This window comes from Synchiropus splendidus, chromosome 10, assembly GCF_027744825.2.
Source record: "Synchiropus splendidus isolate RoL2022-P1 chromosome 10, RoL_Sspl_1.0, whole genome shotgun sequence".
Taxonomy (NCBI): Eukaryota; Metazoa; Chordata; class Actinopteri; order Syngnathiformes; family Callionymidae; genus Synchiropus; species Synchiropus splendidus.
Genome location: NC_071343.1, coordinates 14,464,106 through 14,469,691, shown reverse-complemented (window position 1 = coordinate 14,469,691; position 5,586 = coordinate 14,464,106). Strand labels below are relative to the sequence as shown.

At 39.5% G+C, this 5,586-nt stretch overlaps 1 non-coding gene across 1 annotated transcript; it reads right to left on the bottom strand.

Annotated features, from left to right (window-relative positions):
- Positions 1-1,264: 1,264 nt before the first annotated feature.
- On the bottom strand, positions 1,265-1,337 carry trnar-acg (transfer RNA arginine (anticodon ACG)). Its single transcript has one exon. It is a non-coding gene; the product is annotated as a tRNA-Arg (tRNA).
- Between the last annotated feature and the right edge of the window lie 4,249 nt (positions 1,338-5,586).

Below are 5,586 nucleotides of genomic sequence, written 5' to 3'. Positions count from 1 at the left end.
CTGGTGCAGACCCCTGTATTTAAAAGAGTATTGCAGTCAAAAGCCCATAAAAGTGAGTGACTCCTCAGGAGCATCTGCCACTGCATGCAGGGAGGAGATTCAATGTGAAAAAGGGAAGATAATGTGCTCACTCACTAATGGGCACCCGACTAGACACAGGCTCATTTTTCACATCATGTCATCTGTAAGGTTTGAATAAAAGTAATGGCCACAATGAGCCTGGATCTCTCCCAGCCATGATGGCTTTTGCTTCCTCCCTTTTATTTGTGTTGACTCGTACAGTCGGAGGAGATGACAGTCTCCGGGCCGGCAGATCAGTCAACGTGATGATCTGTGCCGTGCTCCCCTGCTGCTGACAGGTCCCTTCACTGTGGCAGGCGCGTGAGGCCAGACTGCCGCACTACGTCATATCAAATGCTGTAATCTGAAAGAATGAAGGAATTCGCACATTGGGGACATCACAAACTCTGTCTGTTGTAATTTCCTGACAGAGATGGAAAGAGGGAACGAAGGGGTTCCTTACAGTTTCCTGTTGTAAGAATTAGTGTCACTCAAAGTTAAGTGGCTATTTTAAGATAAATGGGAGTGGATTTTCCCTGACATGTTTTGGGGTGCTTGGCTTTACAATGCTATGCTAATGTGAGGAGATACTGATTGGTCATTGGATGTTTTCATTTCCCCAACATCCAGAGTTGTAAGACACGGCACGTCTTGATATCCATTTTGAAAAGGTTAGGGTGTAATTAACGCTTAAATTCTCTGCCACTCTTGGACATGCTAATTTCAGGGGGAAAAAAAAAACTCCCCATCAGAACGCAATGCTCTTTTTCTCCATGAAACAATACACAAAAAGTGGTCCACAATGTTCCTTTGAATCTGGCTTTGTGGAAGAAATTGATTACAAAATGAATGATAGATTCTCATCAGTTGCTTCTGAGTTCTTCTGTGGTGCAACTAACTTTGACTTTGAAAGGGGTTTGAGTTTTGTGCCAACCCTCGACAAACTACGGATAAAATGGGGAGAAAGGTCATTTATCAGTAAGTAGTAATTGAATTCATGGATCAAATGTTCATTGGAATCGTCACTGGTTCTTCAATTGTGTACCAGTCCAGAGTCTGTAAAGTATTGCTGTGCAGAAAGAGGTACTAGGTTAGACCCTTGTGCTGTACTACTTACCAGCAATATAAGTAGAAAATGCATGCGTGAATATATGTCTTCTGCCATTGACCCAGACAGCTCCTTCTGATATTTACAAAAGGGATGCGAGCCAGCCAGGAGTCGAACCTAGAATCTTCTGATCCGTAGTCAGACGCGTTATCCATTGCGCCACTGGCCCGATGGTTGTGTGGGAGAAAGGGGGACTACCCCAGCTGACCTCTTGACCTGCTGTGGAATGCTCCAGGAATGAGTCACACACATATCTTTTTTAAACACCCTTTTCTACAAACTATAAAAATAACATCACACAGAACTAATCTAAACTGTTATATTGATAACTTCAAGATAATCGGATTATAGTTTTATGAAGGGTGGGAGGAAGAAGCACTGACCAATAGGAAAAAGACCAATTACTGGAGCTGTTTTTGGTTGATCACCTAGGCTCTTCGAAAACGCACATGTAATTGAACAACTTCTGAACACTTTTTAGTCAAATGATGCATGTTAGTGCAAACAGTTTATAGTGTTCAGGTCCCATTCATCACTGCAGTTTTAATAAATGGCGATTAATTACATTTTATTCTATGAGCACTGTTTGAGAACAGGCTGTTGCCGTACTATATATATTTTTTGTTGATAGACAAGTCAGTTTTGCGTCTCTTGCGCTCAACACTAAGATGAAGTTTTTCCTTTTTTCTGTAATTAACACGAACATTGACTCCGTCATCATTCTGTCTTTAATGCGTTCATATACACACTTCACTTCTTCACCGAGGAGAAGTGTTATACACTCTTTGTTTCACGCGTTGCCATGGTGACTCATTTGATATGTTGAGGGTTTTTGACGTCTTCATGTGCGAGCTTTTTGCGGATCAACTTAAAACCTTAAAACCTTTTTTGATCAGAGTTGTACAACCTGCACGTCCGGTGACAGCAGCAGCAGCGGTTAGACGACACCCTGCAAAATCCAGATCACACCACCGCCAAAATTTAGTCATCTGTTAATCATATTATGTTATCCTATGATACATTTCCTGAAGATTGACACAAATATATATTTAAATCATCAAAACATTGCAATATGCTCGGTTAGTTTAAGCCTAGATTTTTGTCTAATCAGGAGTCTAATGTCAAAGCAAATTACAGTCAGAAGTATTTCATGCTTCATCATCCTTTAAAATAAAACCATCACTTGTCAACCGTGATACAACTGTGATGATGGAGGAGAAAACAAGGGATTTCCGTATTAAGTTGAAGAGTCAAAGGCCGTTTTTTGCGAGCAGTGAGCTTCAAGAGCCACGCAGATTAAGACATATATTGGATTTATGATGGGGGCCAAAAGTTCATTTAAAAAAAAAACTGAATATTACTCAGAGTCTCTTTAAAATTCAGATTGCCCGCTGACCTGTGACTCTGGAGTAGTGTATTACATTTTCAATGAGCCGCCTCAGTGCCAGGGAGCGGGAGAATCCCATTTCCCGATTATTTACAAATGGAATTACTGGATTATACTAGACAGTGTTTTAGGAATTATAATTTTTTCATATTGTAAACTGAAGAAAATAAATAATGAATTTATTTTTCTTTGTTTTTCTATGTTTTGCCTCACAACTAGGATTCTTTGAAGCTCAAACTAAGATAGATCTCACTGAGTAACCAGACCTGCCTTGTAATGGAGTGAAAATCTCCCAGCTGTGGTATTATAAGAGACACATGCACACAGCTCTAGCTGATTTTCATATATATTAAAATCACTACCGAGTGTGACATATGAAATTGTGCAAAGCACTAAGGCCTCAGCTTACTGATGTAACTTGTGCTTGTCTTTGATTCAGAGTGCTCTGCGCTTTCTCTGACCCCCAATAAGATGGACAATATTCCAAACTTGTTTTGATCAGCAACTGCTTCATAAACGAAAGACCAAATAAACAATGTTTACGCTGCCGAGATGCATGAAATGTTGTTGTTTTACAGAAATATTATGAAAAGGTGTGGGTTTCCTCTGCCATCATGCTCCCGGGCTCGAGACATTTCCATCGAAACCTTCTTGAAATGAGAGGGAGTGAATGCTATAGGGAGTGTTTGCCCAGAATTAATAACATAATATTGTCTTTGAATTCAAATTTTATTGTCACAATATTGGGGTGTTAGAAGTACTGAGGGTGCTGATGGAGAATAATCAGACAAAGACCTGCTGGAGGAAGCACCAGACATGCTAATAAAGCCACAACTTCAGGCTCATTCCCACAGTCCCTGTCATGCAACCCCCCTCCACCTCCCTGCACCAATGCCTGCCTCATCACTCCACACAAAATATCCCGGCCTTAATTGGTCTGTGCTCCTCCAACATGTTTGTGATGAAAAAAGCAGCACATAACTCTTGGTTTGTTGGCTGGTAGAGGCCAATTTACAAAAGTGGAGCTTGGTGATAACCAGAGACAGTATGGCTGCCGCACGCCCCGAACAATGAATCACCCCGCTGCCAGGCTTGAGCAGAATATAATTGAGTCCAACATCTCTGAGCACTTTCACCATAATTAATGATAATCTGTAACAGAGGAATCTGAGATTCCAGTTCACAGAACTGTTTAATTAGGCCCTTTAATGAAAGCACAGGCACTACAAGAATATGGCCAGCCTCATGATTAATGATTTGTGCTGCTGAACACAAAAGTGCTGCACTGTTAACTCCAACGGATGCTGTTGTGTGTCTCTGGCATTTAGAGAACGCCAAAATACACACACAGAGCTCTTTGCACCTTTCTATATTCCTTAACAAAACTGTAAAAAGAAAATACCCACCGACTGTTATATGTATATTTTTTATTTTAAATAAAAACATAATCATGCCTTTGAGGATTTTATTTATTTTTGCACATGGCGGGATAGTGGTTAGTTCCACCGCCTCACCGCGAGAAGGTCACAAGTTTGCTTCCATCTTGAGGTAACTTCAGAACTGTCTGTGTGAACTCACTTGCATTGGTTTAATCCATTTCCCCCACTGCACCCCCACATGCAGAGATGGATTGAGTACTCTTATTTGTCTGTAGCGAAGGTGTGTGTGAATAGTTTGTTTCTTTGGGATAAGCGCCAAACCTCTGCGATCATCGTATGAGGACACATGGTAGAATTTTCATAGTATATATATATATATATATATATATATATATATATATATATATATATATCTATATATATATATATATATATATATATATATATATATTTTTTTTTTTTTTTTTCTTCCAGTTATTTGTTTTGGCAAAAAGCTATTATTGTAATAATAATGCAAATATTTGGAGAAGCCGGTCCTTGTACAGCATTCATTGTTAAGCAGTAATGGTGAAAGTCATCTTTTAAGAGTGACTACTCCGGGTTGGTGTTGTTATATTTTCTGGAAAAGAAGTCTGTCCTTGTGATTTTGTGACATGGAGTGCAAGATTTTTGACAAATTGTAATCATTACAGAGATGTCATGTGTCATGGCGCTTCAAAGTCTATTCTGATTTCATGCAACTCTGGATGTCCCACTGTGGATAAATAGTGAACAAAAAGGGGTCTGTTGAAATCCCAGTGACGGACTGATCTTGATTTCAAAACCATCATCATTTCAGCAGTAATAATGTTCTATAACAATTTGATTCATTGTTATGCACTTAACAAGCAAGAACAATCTAATTTGGTTCTGTTTGTTGCGTTGACTTCACATTGGCATGTATTTCAACTCTCTCAGAGGCTGTAAAAAGACAGCTTTATACAGCTGTTATAAAATTGCCACAAAGCTGAACGAGTGTTATACCATTAACTGAAGTCATAAAAAAGAACATAGACATTGAGATTTTTTACTTAAAAGTACAGATTACATTATTGAATGCAATGCTCCAGCTGCTGCTTGTGCCTCGCAGGCATCTTTTGTAGTTATTTCCTGGTAGTATAACCAGAGTTCTGCGACTTCATAACAGCTATGTAGTAGCTATGTGCTACACTGCGTCCACCTTTAAATGGATATCGTGAAATGCATGGTTATACCATTACTGAAACAAAATAAGCTTTTTGTTTGGCAGAAATTGGTTTTTTACCCAGAGAAAAGCTATTAGTCATTGCTTGTCACATTTTTGACTGGACCTGGGAAGCAAAATTCCCCACTCGCGAGTGCATGGTTTTAACACTGGCAGCATGGGTTTTCCCAGTCAATATACATGTATCGACAAAAGCTGTTGTGAAAGAACAGGAGCCATCGTCAAAGCAGGTGCCGCTGTTCGTTTTATTCATCATTTTGCGTTGAGTAAAATATTGAAGTTTCCATCAAGCCGACATGTGCCTTTAGGAAAAGTCAGTGTGAAAGGCACTGCGTAGACGCTCATAAATCTGTGGCAAAACCCTGATGTAAATGAAAAAGAGGACATAAAACAGTGGCCAAAGTAGATG